Source organism: Chiloscyllium punctatum, chromosome 36 (genome assembly GCF_047496795.1).
Source record: "Chiloscyllium punctatum isolate Juve2018m chromosome 36, sChiPun1.3, whole genome shotgun sequence".
Taxonomy (NCBI): domain Eukaryota; kingdom Metazoa; phylum Chordata; class Chondrichthyes; order Orectolobiformes; family Hemiscylliidae; genus Chiloscyllium; species Chiloscyllium punctatum.
The window spans coordinates 36,639,640-36,666,133 of record NC_092774.1 but is presented as its reverse complement, the minus strand read 5'-3'; the positions used below and the strand labels follow the sequence as shown (position 1 = coordinate 36,666,133).

The window sequence follows — 26,494 nt, the reverse complement described above, 5'->3', positions numbered from 1 at the left end:
AAGCAGAGGGCCCAGCACTGATCGTTGTGGCACCCCACTGCTCACAGGCCTCCAGCCGGAAAAACAGCCCTCCACCACCACCCTCTGCCTTCTACCTTTGAGCCAGTTCTGTATCCAAATGGCTAGTTCTCCCTGAGATCTAACCTTGCTAATCAATCTCCCATGGGGAACCTTGTCGAACGCCTTACTGAAGTCCATATAGATCACATCTACTGCTCTGCCCTCATCAATCTTCTTTGTTACTTCTTTAATAAACTCAGTCAAGTTTCTGAGACATGAATTCCTATGCACAAAGCCATGTTGACTATCCCGAATCAGTCCTTGAATTTCCATATACCTGTACATCCTGCCCCTCAGGATTCCCTCCAACAACTTGGCCACCACCGTGGTCAGGCTCACCGGTCTATAGTTCCCTGGACTGTCGTTACCACCCTTCTTAAACAGTGGCACCACATTTGCCAACCTCCTGTCTTCCGGCACCTCACCTATGACTATCGATGATACAAATAAGTCAGCAAGAGACCCAGCAATCACTTCTCTAGATTCCCACAGAGTTCTTGGTTACACCTGATCAGGTCCTGGGGATTTATCCATCTTTAACCGTTTCAAGACATCCAGCACTTCTTCCTCTGTAATCTGGACATTTTGCAAGTTGTCACCATCTATTTCCCTTCAGTCTATATCTTCGATATCCTTTTCCACAGTAAATACTGATGCAAAATATTCATTTAGTATCTCCCCCATTTTCTGTGGCTCCACACAAAGGCCGCCTTTCTGATCTTTGAGGGGCCCTATTCTCTGAGGAGAAAGTGAGGACTGCAGATGCACAGTTGGGCCACAACCAAGGATAGGCTGTAAGAGTGAATGAGTGAATAAAAGACAAATCCCACCTCGCCCATGAGGAGAAAGTGAGAACTGCAGATGATGGAGATCAGAGTCGAGAGTGTGGTGTTGAAAAAGCACAGCAGGTCAGGCAGCATCCAAGGATCAGGAGAATCAACGTTTCAGACATAAGCCTTCACCTTGCCCTCTCCAGTGTGTGTTGTGAAACTGCTTAACTGCTTAATCATATCTAGTGGCCGAGCAGAGGCTGATAACAAGTTTGGAACACACGAGAATGAATTCAGCTGAAACCTTGGATTCAAGTCTCACTACAGGAGACCCAGCTACACAATACACACACAAATTCTCTCTCTCTGTCTCACACACACACACACACACACACACACACACAGAGACACACACACACAGACGTACTCACACGGTCGTGCAGACCCTCTCTGATCGACAGGCTCTCTCTCAGAAACACATTGATAAACCCCTCACACTAACATTCATGCACACACCTTCTCACACAATTATACTCCATCACACGCACACTTTATCCAGCATGCACACACACACACACACACAGACGCTCTGTCTCATGAATGCACTCACACATAGAAGCCTTTGGGGTGAATTGCATTTGCAGGATTATATGTTTGGAAATAGAAAAAGTCTGACTCAAGACTGGGATACAGAACGACTCTAACCTCACAGCTCTCATGCGTTATCTGAACTCAGGTGTCACCTCCCTTTATAACACATTAAGTTCCCTGGAGAATGTTCCTAAAAGAAGTTCTGGGATTTACAGATTAATGAACTGAAATCTGCAACCCATTTTAAAAGATGAAATACTTAACAGGTTTCTTCAACGTATCATTTATGTTGCATGGCACTATAATCTTTTACTATATATTCTGTGTCTTACCATTCTACTCAACAGCTACCTGATGAAGGAACAGCGCTCCAAAACCTAGTGCTTCCAAATAAACCTGTTGGACTATACCCTGGTGTTTGTGTCATTTTAAAACTTTGTTTCAAGTGAATACAGCCCGCACCTCCCACTGTTGCCAGTAAACCATGCAATGTCAATGAAACAATAAAGCTGCAGTGCTAAAAAATTTACAATTTCGAACAATGCCATCTACTCATTCATGTTCCTTCTGAGACACGACATTGGAAACTCGGTCCTGGTGGCTGAAAGAAATGAGAAGCTGTTGGATTTCCCAGCTTTCAATGAGAGTTTAAGCCTGACGGTAAGTTCAGGTCACCTTTACTGCGACCCAACTTTGTTGCAGCTTCAGATCTCCACATCACAAGGCGTACAAATAGTAGCTTTTCTTAAAAAACGCGCCTGAAGCTCAAAGTGCACACCCTCAGCCCCACTCCTCCCACCACACTTTCTTTATTATTGGTCAGTTGAATTGTCGATTTGTAACTGGATCCTTCGTACAGCCGGGTAAAGCATGCAGCTGGGACGACTGAGTGAATCCTTTCTGGCAACGGTAATTTCCATCACTGAAAAGGACATGAGTGAATCAGGTGGGTTTTTGCCCTCTGAAAACGGTTTCATCCTTAGATTCTGAAGTCCAGATGACTGACCGAATCCCAATTCTGCCATCTGCCGCGACGGGATTCGAACCTGAGAGTCCCCAGAGCTGGGTTGTTTGCAGCGCTCGGCCATCGCTCCTTCCATCCCCCCTGCGATGGCACGTGAACGCGCTGGTGCCTCCGCAGGTGGGAGGAGGAGCAGGTGAAGCCCTTCCGGCACTGACAGCAGGTGAGCGGCCTCTCTCCGGTGTGGACCCACTGGTGGGTCAGCAGTGCAGCTGACTGAGTGAACCCCCTCCCGTACATGGGGCACGTGAATGGCTTCTCTCACTTGTGGACCCACTCGTGCGTCTCCAGATGGCTGATCCCACTGAAGCCCTTCCTGCACACCGAGCAGGTGAATGGGCTCTCCCCGCTGTGAATACGTCTGTGGGTTTCCAACATGGATGGGGAAGGGAATCCTTTCCCTCAGTCCCCACATTTCCACAGTTTCCCCATTGGGGGAGCTTTCCTTGTGTTGGTCTGGGTTTGATATTACAATCAGAACGGGGACATAGTCTATCCCCACCGTCAGGGATGAGACTTTGATTCCCCCAAGCTGAGTAAATGGTGTGAAGCACTTTTCACAGTCAGCGCACTGAATCTCCCTCACTCGGTGTCTCAGTATTCTTCCTGCCGCACCAGTGTCCAAAATCTCTCAAGCAAACAAAAGCAACAATGTCTTCTTGATTGGAATGGCTGCTGATATTCAAGTCCCAATGAATCAAGTGGCTCTGTCAGAAGTTGATGTATCATTTGTTTTCAGATTTCTTTCGGCACGTCTTCCTGCAAAAAAAATCACAAAATAAGTGATCATTGGCAGTACACTTAAACGAACATAACATAGGTGGCAGTTCCTGTAGTTTGCCAGATACCTGCTGATCACATAATACCCAGCACACAGAAACCTGAAATCCCTCATTCAGCCAGATAGGCTTAGGTGTGTTTCGAGGAAAACTTCATTCAAATATAATCTAATCTTAAACTAAATACGTGTACATATATATATCAATATGCCATTCCTTTCAATGCGGCTCAATTCCATGAGAAACTACACTTTTAATTATGAACATGAGGAAAAAAGCAATCATTTTCCAGGGTGCAAACTGCATGCGTGACAATCTGAGGGAATACACAAGGAAAATACCTAAAGAGAGATAGAAAGTATTTGAGCACCTTTGCAGAATCTGCTCCATCTCTGGATTCACTCCAGTTGCTACAAGTAAACCTCCCTGGGGGTCAGGCAGCCCTGCATCGGGAAGCACTGGGATGGTCAACTACGACCAGTTTACATGGAGAACACATCTCCACATTGAACAGCCTCGAGGCAAACTTCCCTTCCTTCCAGTTAAAGTTCAAAACCACTCAAAGCGAAATTCCCCAGGGAAGTTTGGAAGAATTTCTTCCAGGTGTTCACTAATCATTTCTATGAGCACTTTGTTCAAGTTTGAATATTGCGAGTTTTGAAAATTTGCGATTCTGGGCGAAATCACAGTTCGAAAAACAGAATGTGGGAATTTAGACAGAGTTTATATTTGCACATCGACGATGTGTCTGCACAACAGCAAATGACACGACAGCAGAGAAGATCTTTTGAAGTCATTCTCAAAAGTGCCTGCCACACACCAGATGAAAAGCTGAATACTTCTCTGGAAATACAACCGAGCAATGCAGGGGAATGGCACAACGCGTGCTTATTGGGATCATAACCCAAAAGAGAGACCATTCTCTCCTATTCATTCAACGTCGTCTTTAGCAGCTTTCCCGTATAACGGCGCTCTGTTCTGCACCTTGCCTTCTCATCTGCTTCCCAAAAAAGCTTCGACATAAATATTTCACAATGATATACTGGCCCAATGTGCACAGTTGAGGTGACAACCTCTGAGTGGTCTCCTGTTCTCTGTATCCTATGTTGAGGAGGGCAATGCTTGTCACTGGCCACTCGGGTGTCAGAGAAAAGTTTCGAAACAGTGGAGGGAGCCCGGTTCCGGGGGACGGGACAAACAGCAGCAGGGAGACAGAATGAGAAGCAGCTGTTCTGGAAACTCTTCGTCACTTGCAATTCTTAGAGCAATGTCAAATGTATTTCACACTAAGCAAGTCTCAGATGGCTCAAGAGGTGTGTGGTGGGGAAATAGCCGCTGTTTGGCTTGTTGGCCTAGGGGCATGATTCTCAGGGAGAGTCTTTAACTGTACAGACTTGTGCACAGTCCCAGATTCAACTCCCAAAACAGGCTGCGTCTCATAACTTGATTTGTGCAAAAATGGCCCATTAATTTTCTCAAAAAGCACCTTCGTGAAACGAGGTTTGGCTGCCAGGAATACGGATGGGGCAGAAAACAGGGAAGTGAAATGTTTGGAGATAGCGTTGAATAGGTTGACGTGAGTGGTGCGGTGTTTGAGGGATGTCAGCGATGAGGGTCGATTGGAAATTTGGGACAGCTCTCTTCGGAGTACGGAAGTTTGAATCTGACACGATTGAAGCTTTTCAAGTCATGCAAAGTCTAGACAGAGTAAGTAATGTAGTCAAAATGTTCCCACGCCTGAGAGGATCGACAACGATTCGGCAGAGTTTTAAAGTCATGAGGAAAAGAACCAAAAGTGACATTAGGAAGAATGCTTTCGTACAGGGAGTGGTTGGGGTCAGTAAACCCATAACTGACACTGACAAAGAGGCAGATTTATTAGACGCAAACGGGAATCCGGTGGTCATGTTGAAAGGAACAATGTGAAGAATTACATGGAGAAGGCAAGAGAGACGAATACGAATAGAGACCCACGTTTACTTTCGGTGTCGACCCAGCAGAGCGAAGGTGGGCCGCATGGCGTCTATTCAGAGTGAAATCAAAGGAGAATGAGGGTAGTTAGAAATAGTTTATATTGACACAGTCTCCATATGTCTGCGGAACACCATATAAGATGACAGCAGTGGAGATCTTTGACATCAGTCTCCAACGTGCATACCACGCGCCTGACGAAAGGCTGAAAGGACCCGTGGCAAAGGCTTCCGTGTGTAGGGGCAGAGTGGCGCAGCGGGAGCGTGCTGGGCCCATAACCTAGAGGTCGATCGATCGTAACCATCCTTTCTTATCGTTCAGTGCCTCCTTGAGCGACTTTCATTGGTGGTGGCACTCTGTTCAGCATCTTGCCTTTCAAACGACTTCAGGAGTGTCTAAATATCTGTTACAGCGCTTTGTTCTTTTCCTTGCCATGTCGTTTGCTTCCCAAAACTTCGGGTATCTGAGCTCAATATCGATACACAGGTCAAATTTACACAGTTGCGCTGGCAGCCTTGTGGAGATCTGAGATGTCTTGTCCTGTTCTCCGTCGCTGTGGCCTGATCTCGTATGAAAACTCTTATCTCAGATGGCAATGAACCGGTGAAGTCGAAACACATGACTTGCTGTTTTAGTCCATTTCCTGCAGTAAAGAAACGAACGTCCGTGTAATAAATGACTTTCTACAGGATTGCTGTGTGAGGACAAATTCTGAACACCAAGCAGGCTGCACAAAAATGCACTCATATCAATTTACCTGAGGGAAGAGTCTCCGGTGTCCATTTCTCTATGTCCCGACAGCACATCATCTTTCTGTCTCTCCGTTAACAGGACCTTTGGATCAAGTTCAAAGTTGCCCATTTCCTCCGCATGACTGTAACTGACTTAACCTGCCTCACGTAACAGTGTGAGAGAGCAGAAGAGTGAATGGGCTCTGCCTTCCACCAGCACAGCATGTAAGTAGAAACGAAATGGTTCAATTATCCAACAGTGGAGAGAGCCCGGTTCCTGGGGACAGTACAAACAGCAGCGCCTGGGAGCAGGGAGACAGATCGAGAAGGAGATGTTCTTGAAACTCTTCCCAGCTTGCAATTCTGGGAGCAATGTACAATGAATTTCGTACTGAGCAAGTCTCAGCTGCTTCAGGAGGTGACTGCACCCATGGCTGGTGGCTCGTTAGTCTGGGATGTGATTCTTGCTTTGGGTCTTCGAGCATATGCAGCCGTGTGAGAGTTCCCGGGTTCCAATCCCAGGCGAACCATCATTCCTTAAATTGATATGACCAAAAATGCCCGATCAATTTTGTCAATTAAAGCCGCTTCGTTAATTTAGATCGGACTGCCTGAATTTGGGACGGCGCAGAGCTGCTATTGCAGTGAACACGGCGAAGGGAAACACGTGGTGAAAGTGAGAACAAGTATTGCAGATTTTTCGCCCGCGCAATGCGAGTCTGAATGAATCCTCCACCTGTATTATGCTCAATTCTGAGGGTGATACTTCAGGAAGCGGGGAAGTGAAGTGATTGCAGACGGCGCTGAACAGGTTAACGTGAATGGTACCGTCCTGAGGAATGTCAGCAATGAAGGGAGATTGGAAAGTTTGGGGCAGCTCTCTTTGGAGAACAGAGGGCTGAAACCTGGTCTGATTGAAGTTTTCCACGTCATGAGGGTTTTAGACAGAGGAAATAATGCAGTGAAAATGCTCCCAGGCCTGAAAGGATCGAGAACGATTTGGCAGAGATTTAAAGTCATCAGGAAAATAAGTAAAAGTGACATTAGGAAGACCGTTTTCGCACAGGGAGTGGGGTCAGTAAGTCACTGTCTGACAGTGACAAAAAGGCAGATTCAATGGACACAAAAGGGAATTCGGTGGGCATGTTCAATGTAACAATGTGCAGATTTACAGGGAGAAGGCGACAGAATGAGACACTTATTTACATATTGTGTTGAACCAGCAGAGCTAAGGTGGGCTGCATGGCCTCAGTCTGCGCTGTCACACATTTCGTGATTCTGAGTGAAATCGGAGTTGGACCAACAGAATGTAGGAAATTTGACAACGGATATATTCTGCCCAACAGGATTATCCATCACAGCAATGAAGGTGTTTTGACATCATTCTCGAAGGTACATGACACAATGCAGATTCAAAACCGAGTATTCCTTTGAATTACTGAGTAATTTGTTTACAGTTATTCAGTTGAGGTGAGCGGAGTTGCGCATTGGGAGCCACTCCAGTTGATAGGTCGAAGCCGTTTTCTCCTGTGTGACAGTCCCACCAACACTCCAATTTGCTGTGCTTCCAGTCAGTAGATGCAGATTACTATCCCATACTGATACACAGGCCACGATGACCCAGCTGTGGTGTCAAGCTTGTGAAGGTCTGAGTGCTCTTCTCCTGTTTTCTGTCTGGCTGCTATGGTCCTAATCATCAAATCTCTCTTCTCCGAGATAGGAATAAACTGGTGAAGGTGAAACACATCAGTTGAGGTCTGTTCCATGCGCAGGAGGCCCTGCAGTAATTCCCCACGCTGTTTCACACAGCAGCATCCTCTCGGTGAATTACACTTGGCAAAAAAAATCGATTGAACCAAATCAGTGTCCGCCACTGGATTTTACTGACACCGTTTATAAAATTCAGGCTCACCGTTAATGTGGAGAGGGGCCGTCAGACTGTAGTTTCCGCACCCTCTGTTGAATAAAGATAATTTTAACTGTGTCCAGTGAGAGGAAAGGATTTGCTGTTGGTGGGAAACATTTCTATCTGAACTCGCTGTCACTCTCCTGATAGATTGAAACATAAAGACGGGAGACTCTGGATTATGTTGTAAAAATATCGGTAATATGCTATTCACACCGCGCTCTCACCAACTGAACGAAGCGGCTGCCCAGAGGGAGACGGCTGTGTTTAAACCCCGTGATGAACTGGGGGAGAGGAGCATTTAGCCCAACAACGACGTCAGTGAATCTGACGTGATTCAAACACGCCACCTTCCAAGCTGGAGTCAGACACGCTACCTTTCCGCGACACGGTCACGGATGGCTCCTTCCCTCTATTCATACTTCAGGGAAGTGATCGCACTGCAATGATTTTACATTATGAGTAACCACGGAGATCAATAGTTCATGTCTGTTCTGTCTCTCCCCCCTCTCCTTCTGTCTCGCGAAACAATTGCCAACTCTACCTCAATAAAAAGGTGAAAGAACTGTGGATGGTGTATATCAGAAACAAAAACACAGTAGTTGCCGGTGACACTTCCACAGAACAGATGGTGATTGGGAAAACGTTGGTTTATATGCAGGAGATATTGTGGGAGGAAGGCAGATGCAGGAAATGACAGATCAGGACAGAGCCCAAAGCGAGGGAAGAATTGTTGGACAGGAAAGGGAGTTGATAACGATCCGTGTGGGAGGGTGAATGGAGACTGTTCGTGGCTCAGAATACATCGTGTGCAATGACAGACTGCGTGATAACAAGTCTTGGTGTGTATGGTCGGGACGAGGATACTATGGATTTCAGGCCCTAGAATTATTGAATTCGATATTGGGACCGGACAGATGTATGGTCCCGAAGTGAAATATTCGGTGTTCTTCGTTCTGCTGGTGCTGAGCTTCACTGGAACACTACTGCAAACCTGAGACAGAGATGTTGGCCAGGGAACAGGATGGGGTGTGGAATTGGCAGGCAACTGGAAGCTCAGGGTCTTTTTGCGGGCAGAACGTAGATGTTCTGTGCAGCAGTTACCCAGTTTATGTTTCGTTTTCACCAATGCAGAAGAGGCCACATTGTGAGCAGCAAATGCAGTAGACTGGGTTGTGGGAAGAGCAGGTAAAGTACCGCTTCACCTGGAAGGTAAGTTTGGCCCTTGGATAGTGAGGAGGGAGCAGGTAAATGGGCTAGTGTCTCACATTCAGCAGTTGCAAGGTAAAGTGCCGTTGGACTGTTGGGGTGGGAATGGGGTTAGGGTTGATGGGAATGAAGGAAGAGTTGACCCAAGCGAAAACTTCTGCCCATTTACTTATCCGCCAAATAGAGAAATTTTTTAAGTGTGCACAAGGAAATTTTCTAATTCACAACGAGGATGTACATACTGGCGAGGGTGCAAAACCTAAGGGCCAGCAACCATAATTCTATTAACATTACAATCGTGATTCAAAATAATATATCAGATCTAAAAGTTGAAGTTCTAAATTGGAGGAAGACTCAGGTATTAGGCAAGGTCTTTCAAAAGCTGATTGGGGGCAGTTGTTTGCAGGTTAAAGGACTGCTGGAAAATGGGAAGCCTTCAAATATGAGATATCAAGAATCCACACACAGTATATTCCTGTTAGGGTGAAAGGAAAGGCTGGTCGGTGTAGGGCATGCTGGATGACCAGAGAAATTGAGATTTTGGTAAAGATAACGAAGGATTCATACGTCAGGTATCGACAGAGAGATCGAATGAATCCTGAGAGAATAAAGACAGTACAGCATACTTAAGAGAGAAATCATGAGGGCTAAAAGGGGACATGAGATAGCTTTGGCAAATAGAGTTAAGGATAACCCAAAGGATATTTTATAAATACGTTCAGGCCAAAAGTATAACAAGGGAGAGAATAGCGCCCCTCAAAGATCACCAAGGCAGCCTTTGTGTGGAGCTGCAGTCGATCGGATTGGGCGGGGAGGGGGGTGGGGGGATACTCAACGGATTTTGTGCATCAGTGTTTACTGTGGAGAAAGGCATGGAAGATATAGAATGTGAGAAAGTAGATGGTGACATGTTGAAAAAATTCCCATATTACAGATGAGAAATTGCTGGATATCTTGAAATGCATAGAAGTGGATAAATCCCAAGGACCTGATCAGGAGTACCCTAGAACTCTGTGGGAAACTGGGGAAGTGATTGCTGGGCCTCTCACTGAGATATTTGTGTCATCAATAGTCACAGGTGAGGTTCCGGAAGGCTAGAGGGTGACTAACGTGGTGCCACTATTTAAGAAATGTGGTAAGGAAAAGCCAGGGAACTATAGACCGGTGAGGCAGACATCCGTGACGGGCAAGTTTTTGGAGAGAATCCTGAGAGATAGGATTTACATGTATTTGGAAAGGCAAGAATTGATTAAGGATAGTCAACATGACTTTATGCTTGGGAAATCATGTCTCACGAACATGATTGAGTTTTTTGAAGAAGTACAAAGTGGATTGATGAGGGCAGAGCGATGGACGTGATTTATATGGACTTCAGGAAGGCATTCATCAAAGTTCCTCATGGGAGACTGGTGAGCGAGGTTTAATCTCATGGCATGCAGGGACAACTCGCCATTTGGATACAGAACTGGCTCGAAGGCAGAAGACAGAGGGTGGTGATGGAGGGTTGCTTTTCAGACTGAAGCCCTGTGACCAATGGTGTACCACAAGGATCGATGCTGGGTCCGCTAGTTTTTGTCATTTATATAAATGATTTGTATGTAAACGGAGGAGGTATAGTTAGTCAGTTTGTAGATGACACCAAAATTGGAGGTGTTGTGGACAGCAAAGAAGGTTACCTCAGATTACAATGGGACCTTGATCAGATGGGCCAATGGGCTGAGAAGTGGCAGATGGAGGTTAATATAGATAAATATGAGGTGCTGCATTTTGGAAAAACAAATCAGAGCAGGACTTTTACATTAATGGGAAGTTCCTTGGAAGTGTTGCTGAACAAAGAGACCTTGGAATTCAGGTTGATCGTTCCTTAAAAGTAAAGACGCAGGCAGATTGGGTAGTAAAGAAGGTGTTTGGTATGCTTTCCTTTGTTGGTCAGAGCATCGAGGATAGATGTTGGGACCTCATGTTGCCACTGTACAGAACATTGGTCAGGCCACGTTTGGAATATTGCATGTAGTTTTGATCTGCTTCCTATCGGAACGATGTTGTGAAACTAGAAAAGGTGCAGAAAAGATTTACAAGGGTGTTGCCAGGGTTGGATGGTTGAGCTATAGGGCGAGGCTGAATCCACTGTTTTCTCTGGAGCGTCGGAGGCTAAGGGGTGACCTTATAGAGGTTTATAAAATCATGAGGGATATGGATAGGGCAAATAGACAAGTTCTTTTCCCTGTGATGGGGGAGTCCAGAACTAGAGGGAATAGTTTTAGGAAGGGGAGGGGAAATATATAGAATGCACTTAAGAGGCAACCTTTTCACGCAGAGGGTGATGCATGTACGGCATGAGCTGCTGGAGTAAGTGGTGGAGCCTGTATATTTACAGCATTAATAATGCATCTGGATGTGTATAAAAATAGGAAATATTTATGGGGATTTGGGCCAAGTGTTGGCAAATCGGACTTGATTAGGTTAGGATATCTGGGCTGCATGGACGAGTTGGACCGAAGGGTCTGTTTCCATGCTGTACATCTGTGTCACTCTGTGAGACTCCATGGGATTATTCAGGAGAAAGTGAGGACTTCAGATGCTGGAAATCAGAGCTGAAAATGTGTTGCTGGAAAAGCGCAGCAGGTCAGGCATCATCCAAGGAGCAGAAGAATCGACGTTTCGGGCATGAGCCCTTCTTCAGGAAGTTTTAGCTATAAACATTCCCTTAGTTAAACATTGTGAAGTGTGAAGCCGTTGTTTTAGTCCCGAAGTTCGACCTGAGCTCCCCCCTCCCCCATCCCAGTAACTCTGTTGACAGCCTTCGTGTCACATTTAAAACTAGGATCAATAAATTCGTGATCAGTTGGGGGATGAACAGTTATAGGAAAAGGGCAGGAAAGTGCAAGTGGAGAATGTCAGATCAGCCACAATCCTATTGAATGGAGAAGCAGGCTCAAGGGGTTGAATGGCATTTTCCTGTTCCTATTTCTTATGGTTCCCGAGCCCTTACCTCTGAAACAGGGTCCTGGCTTCAGTGTGTGCCATTACTGAGAGTGCTGATGTTCCCTTGTGTAATATCAACAACTTAGCAGCTGCTGAAACCTCTTGCTCCTTTGTTACCTCTAAACACAATATGCCAATGTGTCCAGGGGAGGTGATGGCCGAATTTATTGTCACCAGACTATTCACCCAGGTAATGTCCTGCGGACCTGGGTTCAAAACCTACCACGGCAGATGGTGGAATCTGAATTCAATATAAAACTGGAATTAAGAGTCTAATGATGAAACTGTTGTGGTTTGTTGTAAAAACCTATCTGGTTTCCTTCTCTCCGAACCTGATCTGATCTGATCTACATGTGATTTCAGATCCACTGTCAGCTGGTTGAATCTTCACTGCCCTTTCAGTCAATTCTTAAAGCTCACCTTTTTTAACTATGATGTTGCCAGAATGATTTATAGACGGCATAGGCTGGGACTTTCTTTCACTGGAGTGGAGGAGGTTGAGGGTGGAGGTTATGGAGGTTTATGAAGTCATGAGGGACAAAGATAAGGTGAATAACCAGCGTCTTTTCCTGAAGGGTAGGGAGTTCAAAGTCTGGGAGTATATTTTTAAGATGAGAGGGAGAAGATTTAAAAAGGACGGAGGGGGGCAACGTTTTTTACATTGAAGGTAGTTCGTGTGTGGAATGAACTGTCAGAGAACGTGGTGGATGCAGGTCATGTTACAATGTTTAAAATTATTTGGATAAGTACATATGAGCCACACACAGGCAGGTGGGTCTAATCTTCCCCCAGATATTCAAAGGGACAGCCAGTCAGAGGGGGGCAGGGCCACGCCTATCGTTGTTGTGTGGCATGTGTGACAGCTGCAACAAGACGTCCCAAATCCTGTGCTCAATGCTCTGACCAATGAAAGCAAGCATGCCAAAAGCCCTCTTCACCCTGTCTACCCACGACTCCATTTTCTAGGTGCTAATAACCCGCAACCCTAGATCTCTCTCCGTTTTGGTCCCCTTAGTGTTCTGACTTCTGACTTCTTCAACTCTGGGTTTGTGTTGAACTTGAAGGGATACTTTGTCCAACTCAGCATGTTTAAACAGTATCTCTCAGAGGGATTCATCTGAAACTTTTCAGGAGGTGAGCTCAACAAGATTGAACTATTCAAAGTTACTTGGACTCTATTTTAAAGTTACATTATTACCAGTCGTCAGAGAGACATACAGCATGGAAACAGATCCTTCGGTCCAACTTGTCCATGCTGACCTGATATCCTAAATTAATCTAGTCCCATTTGACAGCACCTGACCCATATACTCTGGCAGCTCATTTCATATATATACCACTCGCTGCATGAAGAAGTTGCCCATTTAATATATTTGTCTCTTACCCTAAACCTCTGCCCTCTAGTTCTGGACTCCCCCATCCCAGGGAAAAGACCTTGTCTATTACCCTGTCCATGCCCGTCATGATTTTGTAACCTCTATTAGGTCACTTCTCTGCCTCCGATGATCCAGTGAAAACAGTCCCAGCCTATTCAGCCTCTCCCTGTAGCTCAAATCCTCCAAACCCCTGCAACATTCCCGTAAATCGTTTCTCACAGAGAAGTCAACGTTTCAGTCCGAAAGAAGGGTTAATACCCAAAACCCTGACTACTCCATATCCTGGTGCTGCCTGGTTTGCTGTATTCTCCCAACCTCCTCCTTGCCTATGGCGGCGTGCAGTTTGTAGTGGCTCAGTGGTTACCACTGCAGCCTCATAGTGCCAGGGACCCAGATTTGATTCCAGCCTTGGGTGAGTGTCTGTGAGGAATTTGCACATTCGCCCAGTGTCTGCTTGGGTTTTCTCTGGGTGATTCTGTTTTCTTTAATAAACCAAAGATGTGCAGGTCTTGTGGACTTGCCATGCTTTCTTGCCCGTAGAGATAGGTACATTAGTCAGATGGAAATGAGTCTGGATGGGTTACTCTTCCGAGGGTCGGTGTGGACTTGTTGGGACAAATGGCCTGTTTCACACTGAAGCTAATCTCATCTGCGCTACATTTGTCACTAACGAATTACAGAGTAGACTCGCCAGGCCGAATGGCCTAACTTCTGCTCCGATGGTCTTACGGTCTTAGGTTTCTCTGGATCATTTCATTTGGCAATGTGCAGTCCCGGGCTCAATGAGCAGCAGTGTCCACTGAAAGCAAAGCTCATAGGATGGTTGAACTCCTACAATGTGGAAACAGGTCCTTCAGCCCAACACATCTGCACTGATCTTTCGAATAGTAATCCAGTCAGATCCATTTTCCTACCCTCCCTAAATTGCACACAGACCCCGACGGGTGGAATTATTCCTGGGTTCTTGGTGCCATGAGGCAGCAGTGCAATCCATGAGCCACCATGGGGTTGTGGTTGTGGGTGTAGGGCAGGCAATTGAAGTCCAGCAGAAAACTAAAACAGCCCACCTCCTCTCCCACTGCACCCACTGTCAGGACTGGCAGGATGTTCAGTCCTGGGGGGTGACCCAAGGCAGCGTCGCGGGTGTGTTCTGATTGCTGGGAGCTTTGGTGCCCCTGCTGGTGCTTCCGCAAGTTGCAGGAAAATATGAACCTCTTTGCACACTCGGGAGAGCTGAAGGGCCTCACCCCAGTGTGGACACACTGGTGCTTCAGCAGAGCGGAGGAATTCAGGGCGCACTCAGGGCAGCAAAACGGCCTCCCTCCTCCGCCACCACCTCCCGCCTCCACCACCCTGGGTGGATCAGCTGGTGCTTCAGCAGTGTGGAGGAGTGGGTAAAACCCTTCCCACACTCGGGGCAGGAGAACGGCTTCTCCCCGGTTGAGGAACTGCTGAAGGCCTTCCTGCACTTAGGGCAACTGAACGACATCTCCCCGATGTGGACCCACTAGTGGGCCAGCAGGTCGGAAGAAAGATCAAAGCCCTCCCTGCACTCGGGGCAGAAGAACTGCCTCTCCTCATTGTGGACCCACTGGTATCTCAGCAGGTGGGAAGAACTGCTGAAGGCCATCTCGCACTTGGGGCAGGAGAACAGCCTTCTCCGGTGTGGACCAACTGGTGCGTCAGCAGGGCAGAGGAATCACTGAAGGCCTTCCCACACTCAGGGCAGCAGAAGGGCCTCTTCCCCTCTGTGGACCCATTGGTGCTTCAGAACCCTTTCAAATTTCACAATATTCTTCTGATAGGAGGGAGACCAGAATTACATACAATATCCCAAAAGTGGTCTAACCAATGTCCTGTACAGCCACAACATAACTTTCCAACTCCAACACTCAGTTAGAGGATTACGAAAGCTTTCAAAACCCACAAAAAACAAACAGGAAAGAATGGAGGGAAAAATCGAATTTTTGAGAGTCAGCTTGGAAGCATCAATGAGAAATCGGCAGACCTGGTTTATTGGGTACCTGTTCTCCTTAAATATACTATATACGTATTTCTCTTGTGCTCTTCGTAATTTCTCTGTGCTGCAGTGTGTAGCGGCTCGTTGAAATAATGTCCTGTTGAATCTTCGTTTGTGGGTGTTGGGATGATTGCTTCTGTGGTTTAGTATTTGGTTTGTGTGTGTTGTTTTTCTGTCGACGCTTGTTTGAAGTTCCCCATTGACTGTTCGCTCTAATGTGACATCTAGAAATGGCACTGTGTTGATGTTCTCCTCCCCTTCAAAACAGGAGCCCCCCTCAGGCCCAAAGTCTCACCACTTGGTACACCAATATACAGACTCGTCAAAGGCCTCCACTGAAGACTAAAACATCAAGTCGAAGATTCACACCACTCCATTTCCTCCATCCAAGAATTCCTGAAAACCAAAGACACTAAGATTGAAGAGGATGTAATAATGATGTCCTTTGACATAACAGCCCTGTTCAATCTATTAACATCTGCGTGGCCAAAGAAAACTGAAGACACTACTCGAACAAGCAAAGACACAAACACAGCACCAACTTCATCAGCAAACATAGCACTGTCAACCTCGTGGAACTGTGCCTTACCACCCACTTCATATTCAGTAACAAGCCCTACAAACAAATCAACGAAACATCCATGAAACCACCAGTATCAGGATTCCTAGCAGAAGCAATAATGCAGAGACTCGAACAAACAGCCCTTTCGACAATCCAACCCAAACTTTGAGTCCGCTACAGCGATGACACTTTTGTCATCAGAAAATAAAACAATTTAAAGGAAACCTACAACACCATCAACAATCTCCTTACTGGCATAAAATTCACAAAAGAGGCGAACAACAACAAAGTGCCATTTCTAGATGTCACAGTAGAGCGAACAGTCAATGGTAAATTCAAAACAGCGTCTACAGGAAAACAACGCACGCGAACCAAGAACTTAACTACAGAAGTAATCATCCCTACACATAAAAACAAAACTGAAGCAGGTCAATATTTCAACGAGCCACTACACACTGCAGCACCCAGGAATTCCGAAGATCAATAAATCACTGTGCGGCTCATTTAAGAAGACCGGGCAACCTTCCAACGCCCTGATAATTGCTTCCCTGACCGGGAATCGAACCCGGGCCGCAGCGGTGAGAGCGCCGAATCCTAACCACTAGACCACCAGGGAGATGCGCCAAGACGCTGACAGCTCTACTGAAAATTTCTTTCCTGCCCGGAAATCGAATCCGGGCCGTGGTCGGTCGAAGGCTTTCACCTGTGTATCCAACAATGTCATTTCTTGTATCAATTGCTCCCGATGCGGTCTCATCTACATTGGGGAGACTGGAGACTCCTCGCAGAGTCAAGTCACAGCGCTTGAAGGAACACCTTCAGGACACCCGCACCAATCAACCCCATCGCCCTATGGCCCAACATTTCAACACCCCCTCCCACTCTGCCGAGGACATGCAGGTCCTGGCCCTCCTCCATCGCCGTTCCCTCCACACCCGATGCCTGGAGGATGAACGTCTTACCTTCCGCCTCAGATAAATTCAACCACAGGCCATCAATGCGGACTTCGCCAGTTTCCTCATTTCCCCTCTTCCCACCTTACCTCGGTTCCAACCTTCCAACTCAGCGCTGTCCTCATGACCTGTCCGACCCGCCAATCTCTCTTCCCACCGACCCGCTCCACCCTCCTCTCTGACCTGTCACTTCCGTCCCCTCCGCCATTCACCTACTGTACTATTTGATACCTTCGGCCCAGCACACCCCACCCTCCAATTTATCTTTCTACCCTGGAGGCGTCATGCCTTTATTCCTGATGAAGGGCTTTTGCCCGAAACGTCGATTTTCCTGCTCCTCGGAAGCTATCTGACCTGCTGTGCTTTTCCAGCACCACTCTGATCTAAACTCTGGTTTACAGCATCTGCAGTCCTCACTTTTGCCTACCCAATAAACTCAGTGTGCCAATTACACATCAACAAACTTACACAAGCAGACACAACGTCTGCAGAAGCCCTAGCCACATTACTTTACATTAAAGACATCTGGGAAATGATGTCCAGACAACTCAACCCTCTCAGCATCATGGTAGCCCACAAACCTACCAACAGACTGAAACAGCGGCTAATGAACCTGAAATACCCGATACAAACAACCAGCAAACGAATGTTATTTACAAAATACCATACAAGGAAATATATACATGAACTCTGCCACACAGTTCTCTTTGGCAAGAAATGCTGGGATGAGAGAAGGAAGATTTTTTTCAGCCAAAACGAATCGGCACTGACTGGACAGCCATTTAAAATCAAGGCTGTCAGCCCAGGATGGAAGATCCGAAGGGATGTACCGTTTTCTTATTTCCTGAAGATTTACAAAGCTGAGACTGGGTTTTGGTGTTTGTTCGCTTTCCACTCCCGGGAGCCGCAGTGGTTGGGGTGGTGTGTTGCGGTAAGTGCAATGTGCCGGTGAGCAGCGTGAGGGGCTATTTCAGCTTCCCTCCTCTGACAGCGCTGTGACTTGACTCTGATGTTATCAGGGACACTGACTGGCGCGAGACAGTGAAAGGAGTCTTGTTCCTGCAGATCGGGAATTCGAACCGTATGCCGGCTTCAGGACAATGAGAAAGATTAATTGGGGTGTGTGAAGAAGCTGTGAGCTGCATTTCAAACAGGTAGGTGGAGTCAGATGCGTCATCCATTGCGCCCCGGGCCTGTGCGTTCCTGACGCCGCCATGCTGCAGAGTTCTGACGTTAACACGGACATGCGCAGCAATGGGAACATTCACAATGTGAACAACCAAAGATAATCACCGTCACTGATTCCCTTCCATAATCCCAACTTTGTGAAGCAGTATCTTTCACTGGCAAATAAAACACATTAATCCTCAGGTACCTGCTTCATTTCGATCACGGCTTCACGCCCCTCACTGTTCTAGTCTCATTTCCAAACTCTTGGCTCATCGCCTCAATACCAGCTCTGTGGGTATCTGCTTGTTCCACCCTGTCAGGCAGTGGGCTACAGATTCCCGACCAGTCCCAATGTGATTGAAATACTTCAACCGCTCCACTGATATGCATTTTTAAAAAACCGTGGAGCAATCTCCCTTTCTTTTTGACGACAGTTCTCAACTGTAGTCGGCAGGGTTCACACCTGCGTGGGGGAACCGCAATGGATTTCATGTCCATCGCATTCACCACTCGGCCCACCAATACAGAACCACACTGACAGCTTCATTTCCCAGGTCTCTCTGCTTGTGGAGCTGAGAAAGAGTGATTCATTGCAGAGTTTGTTTGAATCCAATCACTTCACAGGTTTCAAAAGGGTTAAATATCTGCAAATGGCGAGTCTGGATATTTCATCCCAAAAGATGAAATGGACGTTCAGTTGAAAACAAGAACAGAAATTGCAGGAGCAACTCAGCAGGTCAGGCAGCATCCGTGAAAAGAGAATCAGAGACAACATTTCAGAATTCTTTTTTCCCTCATCCAGGTACAGCCAAACCTGCTGAGTTTTTCCAGCAGTTTCGCTTTCTGTCTCGCATTCTCAGCACCCGCAGTCCTTCACGTTAGAAATTCAATCAATTCAGAAACCTCTTTGTGCTTCCTCAGTGGAAAAGATTTCCGTTTGGAAAACATTTTCCTGACACCATTAAAAACGTGCACTTTCGCAGCCAAGAAAGCGGTAGGAGCGAGAATAAGAAACACTCCGTCCCTGGGTGGTTTCGAACCACCAACCTTGCGGTTAACAGCCGAACGCGCTGACCAATTGCGCCACAGAGACAGGTCGGAGCTGCAGCCGCACAGTGTCTTTGCGGAAGCTACTATTCAATTCATAATTCAACCCGCCCCGCCCAAAATTGCCATTGTCTTCTATCAGTGTTACTTTTCCATAATAAAGCCTTGGACATTCAGTATGGAGACATGGGAACAGCCTGATCCCACCATCTGCAGGCACATCCATGTCACGAGGAACGAGCTCTCCTACACCGGGACCGTCGCCCTCCGAGCCTTTCAGTGTTTTGCCTCTTCCCGAATTTTCTCATTGGCCCCGAGCCGAGAAGGGGTTTGAATTCCTGATGTGAGAGAATTCTTTCAATGCCTCGGGTCAGTTCATGTCCCGAGAATATCAGAGTCAATTAGCCTCTTAAACAAAGGGACGGTGTCTGGACTATCTCTGCTCAGTCCGTCAGTTCATCCTTCATTCTCCTCTAATTCTACTTCCCAAAGAGTTTCTAAAGATTCACAAAGCTGGAGACTGGGATTTGTGTTTTACTTCCTGAACATTTTTCCACCTGCTAACTGACAATATTTTGCCAAAACCTCTTTCCTATTGTAACACTTGCATCATGTCCAGGGATGAGCAATTTTCATTTTGTGGAGACATTCCCAAGTTTGGGAATGCTCTCTTTGGAGCAAAGAAGGTTAACTGGAGATTTCCAGGGGTTTTTGTCAATGATGGGAGAAGACGTGGTGTTTTCGCTGCTCGTTGGATGCTGCCTGAACTGCTGTGCTCTTCCAGCACCACTAATCCAGTATTTGGTTTTCAGCATCTGCAGTCATTGTTTTTACCTTGTTGATTTTAACCCTACTGCGAATCCTCTTGCAAGGATGCCTGCCTTGAAGAAGTTTTCCTCCTCTCTCTACAAGAATCTCAGGGAGTCCCTCTCCCACTGCAACTCCCAGGTCATTTCCTCTGCTCTGAAGCTCTTCAACCATGTTGTGAAACAAACTCGGTACCACAGCCACATTTGCCTAGTTTCAAACTTCCAGCTCAGTTACTGTCTCCTTGACTTGTCCGACCTGCCTATCTTCTTTTCCACCTATCCACTCCACCCTCTCCTCCTTGACCTATCCCCTTCATCTCCTCCCCCACTCACCCATTGCACTCTATGCTACTCTCTCCCCACCCCCACCCTCCTCTAGCTTATCTCTCCATGCTTCAGGCTCACTGCCTTTATTCCTGATGAAGGGCTTTTGCCCGAAACGTCGATTTCGCTGCTTGTTGGATGCTGCCAGAACTGCTGTGCTCTTTCAGCACCACTAATCCAGTATTTGGTTTTCAGCATCTGCAGTCATTGTTTTTACCTTAATGATCAGAAGAACCTATTGCCACTGACTAGGGTCAGTTACCAGAGGACAGGGATTGCAGTTCTTTAATGGAAAGCAGCATTTGTGTAGAACAAACACAGCGAATACTGCAGAAAGCCAACCGGTCGAGTAGCATCAGTGGAAAGGTGAACAGAGCCAACGTTTTGAGTGTGCTACGGTTTTTGTTCAGAACTCAGTGTTTTGCCTCTTCCCGAAGTTGGTCCAGGTCTGTGTCTCAATTGGCAAACACATGGCAAGTGCAGTGCTGCAATGTGAAGTTATAGCCTTTGCTGTTTAAAAGAAAAGCAGTGCATTGTTGAAATGGTGACATATTGGAATGTGGAGAAAGTGAGGACTGGAGGTGAAAGTCGAAAAATGTGGCACTGGAAAAGCACAACAGGTCAGGTAGCATCTGAGGAAAAGGACAGGGAACGTTTCGGGAACAAGCCCTTCATCAGGAATGATGTATGGATGTACTAAGGGGTCTCAGAGTCCCTCCACACCAGTCAATGCCAGTTGTCGGGCAGATGCAGCAGGCAATGAGCGAGGCAAGTGGTATATTACGAAGAGGAATTGAGTTCAGAAGTGGGGTCATTGAACATATTCAAGGCTATGTTCATCTGAGTTTTGAACAACAAACAAGTGGATGCTTATCGGGGGAGGTAAGAAAATGGTTTTAAGACCAGTACAGGTCATTCACAGAGTCTGACAGCACTGAACAGACCCTTCATCCAACTAGTCCGTGCTGAGTATGTTCTCAAACTAAACTCGGCCCACCTACCAGTGTTTGGCCCATAAACCTTCGAAACTTTCGTATTCATGTACTTATCCAAATGTCTTTTAAACGTTGTAACTGTACATGTATAAAATCATGACGGGCTTGGATAGGATTAATAGACAAAGTCTTTTCCTGGGGTGGGTGAGTCCAGACCGAGAGGGCATGGGTTTCGTGTTAGAGGGGAAAGATACAAAAGAGACCTAAGAGGCAACTCTTTCACGCAGAGGATGGTACGTTTATTGAATGATCTGACAGAGGAAGTGGTGAAGGCTAGTACGATTGCAACATTTAAAATGCATTTGGGTAGGTGTATGAATAGGAATGGTTTGGAGGGATATGGGGCCGTGTGCTGTCAGGTGGGCCTAGATTGGGTTGGGATAGTTGGTCGGCATGGACAAGTTGGACCAAACAGTCTGTTTCTGTGCTGTACATCTCTATCTCAGTGTTCAACATACTCAGTGACCTGGCCTCCACAGTTTTCTGTGACAATGAATTCCATAGATTCACCACTCTCTGGCTAAAGAAATTGCTCCTAATCTCCATTCTCCCTTTATGCTAAGGCTATGCCCATGGGTATTAGTCTGTCCTCCCAATGAAATATCTTCCCAATGTCCACTCTGTCCAGGCCGTTCAATGCTCTGTACGTTTCAGTTAGATCCCCCTTGAATGTGGGCCTGTTAATCAGCATGAACCAAACCCTTCAGGATGAGGACATCCGTGATTAGATTCAACAAAGTGAGAATGGAGGGTGAGAGTGTGGGATGGAGATTTTCAGCTTTTAGGGAAGAAGGTAGGAAAGAAAGTTTAATATAAATTATAATTGATCAGATGAGCCGATGGGCCAAGGAGTAGTGGATGGAGTTTAATTTAGACAAATATGAGCTGTTGCATTTTGATGAGGCAACTCAGGGCAGGACCAATATAGTTCATGGTAAATTAATGGAATTCTGTGCTCAAGGAAGCAGTAGAGGCAGCTTCATTAATACACTGTTGGATGGGTTTTTTGCGTGGTAAGGGAATTAAGGGAAGTTGGGATAATACAATTAGGAGGAGCTGAGACGATTTATCGATCCGCCATGATTGTAATGAATGGCGGAGCAGGGTCGATGGGCCAAATGGCCTACTCCCTCTATTCATTTGAAACTATAACCCTGCGTTTCCCATGGCCAACCCACCTAACCTGCACATCCCTGGACACTGGGCAATTTACCACAGCCAATCCAAATCAAGGCCAGTGAGCAATGTAGTGATGTGGAAACCAAACACCAGAGAATGATAGAAAGGGACAAGGAGAATAAATGTACTAGCAATCAAAACTGGATTCTAACCATCACAAAAAATAAGACTAAAAGCTCAGTATGTGAATGTGTGCTGCATTGCAACAAAAGCGAATTAATTGACTGCACACGTTGAAGAGAATAATTATGATCTGAGACTCCTTACAGAGATATGGCTTCAGAATGACAAGGATTGGATCCGGAATATCGAGGGGATACGTGGCATTCAAGTCGAGTGAGAGGCTCAGTAAAGGTAGAGGGTGGGCACTGCTAATCAAAGCACTGATAGCATGGTAGTCTGGTGTCAGCTTGGATTTCAGGTCCTGATTTCTCTGTCCTCTAATCTCTCTGTTCCCACAGAGTTAAATGTTGTCTGTTCTCAGCTCTGCTCGATTTCTGTTGAAGCTTTGACCCCCTTTTACACCTTCTGGAGCAATAAAATATTCTGAGCCTCCTGGGAATGACACCTTATCTATACCCCTTCTGATTTTAAAAATCTCTAAAAGGTTAACTGTCAACTTCCTCGGCTCCATTGGAAAAATGTCCCAGTTTCTTCTTTACTCAAACCCTCTATTCCCTGCAACACGCTGGTAATGTCAGGAATAGGGAATTGTATCAAATCACATAAATGTACTGTCTGAAACAATCTAGCTGTGTTCTGGCCTGAGATATTGTGAGTCCCTGGTGTAGATAATTACGAATGCAATAATTTTGGTCACAGAATTGAACAATCATTTTGCAACAAAGGGATCTACTTTGATAAGGAGGTTTGGTCATTTCTAGGGTAAGTGAACAGTTTGTAGATCATGGAGATGAAGTTCCAGACACTTGGGAAGGGCAAGAAATGAATTTGATAAATAAGACACAGAACTGTGGATGCTGGAAATCTGAAACAAAAACTGAGAACACTGGAAAAACTCAGCAGGACTGGAAGCATCTGTGGAGAGAAAGCAGAGTTAAAGTTTCGAGTCCAACAACCCCTCTTCAGGATTCTGAAATAGTTTGTGAGAACCCCTTAAGTCACCTGCCCAGCTTTAAGACCACAATACACAGGAGCAGGATGAGGCCATTTGGCCCATCGAGTCTGCACCACCAGTCGATCATGGCTGATATGTTTCTCTATCCCATTCTGCTGCCCTCTCCTCATAACCCTTGACCCCTTACTAATCAAGAACCTATCTCTGTCTTAAATGCCCTCAATGACTTGGCATCCTCAACCCTTCTCCTAGTGGAAACATCATCTCCACGTCCACACTATCCAGTCATAGAGTAGCACAGCGCTGCCTGACCCACTGTGATCTCCAGCATTTGTTGTTTTCAGGAAGGATTCCAACATCCACAACAACGCGCATCTAAATTTTGTGCCCAGTTGGTTAGCTCTCCCTGGATCCCGTGAGATTTAACCTTGCTCTACAATCCACTGCGTAGTACAATTAACAAAGTTCCCAGCCCCCACCTCTTTCTGCACACATGGGCAGCACGATGGATCAGCGGTTCGCACTGCTGCCTTCCAGCGCCAGGGATCCACTTTCGATTCCAGCCTTGGGGCGACTCTCTGTGTGGAGTTTGCACATTCTCCCTGCCGTGTCTGCTGGGTTTCCTCTGGGTGCTCTGGTTTCCACCCAACATCTAAAGGTGTTCAGTTTCGGGAGAAGTGGCCAAACTAAATGGGCCCAGAGTGTGCAGTAAGTGTAGTGGAATGGGATAGGGGAATGTGTCCACATGAGTTACGCTTTGGATGGTCGATGTGGACTTGTTGGGCTGAATGGCGTGTTTCCACATTGCAGGAATTCTACGTGGCATTCCCCCAACTCCAGAGTCTCAGCAGTCTTGGCTTTTCCCATGGACAGTGTGGGGGAGGGAAACAATATTTTACATGGGAGTAAGGTTCTGTGAGTGTGAAGCTAAAAGGAAACGCAGTGCACTGCTTGAGCTGTTTTCCCCGGTATACCAGAGGCTGAGGGGTGATCTTACAGACGTTTATAGAATCATGAGAGGCATAGACAGGGTAAATAGACAAGGTCATTTCCCTGGGATGGGAGAACTCTAGAACAGGAGGATAATATGTTTGAGGTGAGGGAGGCAAGTGTACGGAATGATCTGCCGGAGGAAGTGATGGATGTAGGTCCAATTATAACATTTAAAAGGCATCTCGATGGGTATATGAATAGGAAGAATTCAGAGGGATATGGGCCAAGTGCTGGTAAATGAGACGAGATTAATTTAGGCTATCTGGTCGGCATGGATGAGTTGGACTGAAGGACCTGTTTCTGTGCAGTGTATCTCTGTGACTCTGGCTTGCCCGGAATGTTTGCCATGCCTGTATGTTCAGTTTCTGTCTGGTGTCGGTGTCAATGCCTTGATATCTCATTTCCTCCATCTCCCCACTTCCACCTCCCCAGATGTTAACCATTTCGTGTCTGGTTGTTTCTCAAGAAGCTGCATTGAAGGTTCATCCTGAGTTAACACTTTTTTTTGCTTCCCAAAATCAGACTTACTCACTCCTAGATGTCGTGAAAGATACTAACTTTCAGGTGGAAGTATCCAAAATTCTAAGGTGTCTGTCTTGATGTTTTCACTTTTCGGTCTCTGTAAGATCCTGAATCAGTACCATCGGGAGGATTAGTTTGAGCGGAGTGAGAATAGAGGGGTGAGAGGGGGTGGGATGGTGCTTTCAATTTTGTGGGAAAAGAAAAGAATGTTCTGCGGAAAGTAGAATTGCTTGTTTGGAATTTCTAACCTGGACTGACAGTAATGTCTTTTGTCATCTCTTTTTACAGATTATTTGAAGATCTGAAGACGGACGTTTCAATATCGATAGATGAAGAGCGTTGCCTGAAACATTGACTCTTCTGCTCCTCAGATGCTGCCTGATCTGCTGTGCTTTGACTCTGCCTCTCCAGCATTTGCAGCCCTCAATTTCACGTCAATGTCTGGCACTCACTGAATCCATCGGGACTATAACAATTTTCGACTATGATTCTGTGAGAAGGAACCAAGCTTTTTGGTTCCTCTTTCAGTACGTTTTCAGCATCAGTGAGACTGGAAGAGAGACCCGACTGTTGCAGCACTCCGATTGTGGAGCCAGTAAAAGTTATACAGACTGGGAAAAGGAATTCACGGCAGGGAGGTGCTTTACACGCGTTTGTGTGCAGCTGAAGCTTCGGTCATGGAGAAAGCCAAGGAATCCCGTCCCGTGGAGAAACCATGAAAATGTGGCCACTGTGGGAAAGGCATCAGTTTCCCATCTGACCTGGAGACTCATGGGCGCAGTCACACCGGGGTGAGACTGTTCTCCTGCCCTGAGTGCGGGAAGACCTTCAGCAATTCCTCTGCACTGCAGAGGCACCAGGGGGTCCACACAGGCGAGAGGCCATTCTCCTGCACCGAATGCGGGAAGGCCTTCAGCTATTCCTCCGTCCTACTGACCCACCACCGGGTCCACATATTAGAGAATCCTTCAGCTGCTCCAAGTACGGGAAGGCCTTCAATGATACCTCTGCCCTGCTGAGGCAACAGCGGGTCCACACCGGGGAGAGCCCGTTCTCCTGCCTCAAATGCGGGAAGGGATTGACCCAGGCATCCCACCATCGGGTCCATACGGGGGAGAGGCCCTTCCCCTGCCCAGAGTGCGGGAAGGCCTTCAGCAATTCCTCCCACCTGCTGAGGCTTAGGTGGGCCCATACCGGGGAAAGGCCGTTCACCTGCCCCGAGTAGAAGCGGAGGTTCTCATCATCCTGCACCTTGCAGAAGCACCAGCGGGCGCACCAGTGCTCCCAACAATCTGATTCTGCTGGTGAAGCTGCTGTGGGTCACTGAAAGGACTGAACCCCTGCACATTCTGACAGTGCTTATAGTGGGAGAGTCGGTCGGTTTTTTTTTTGTTTTATGCCGTCGTGCTCCCCCATCCCTGCAACTTTGCTTCCATTGGGCAC

The 26,494-nt window shown here is 46.6% G+C and overlaps 2 non-coding genes across 2 annotated transcripts; both read right to left on the bottom strand.

Moving 5' to 3' along the window:
* Positions 1-16,525: 16,525 nt before the first annotated feature.
* On the bottom strand, positions 16,526-16,597 carry trnae-cuc (transfer RNA glutamic acid (anticodon CUC)). The gene has a single exon. It is a non-coding gene; the product is annotated as a tRNA-Glu (tRNA).
* A 2,526-nt stretch (positions 16,598-19,123) lies between these two features.
* Positions 19,124-19,197, bottom strand: trnan-guu (transfer RNA asparagine (anticodon GUU)). The gene has a single exon. It is a non-coding gene; the product is annotated as a tRNA-Asn (tRNA).
* Between the last annotated feature and the right edge of the window lie 7,297 nt (positions 19,198-26,494).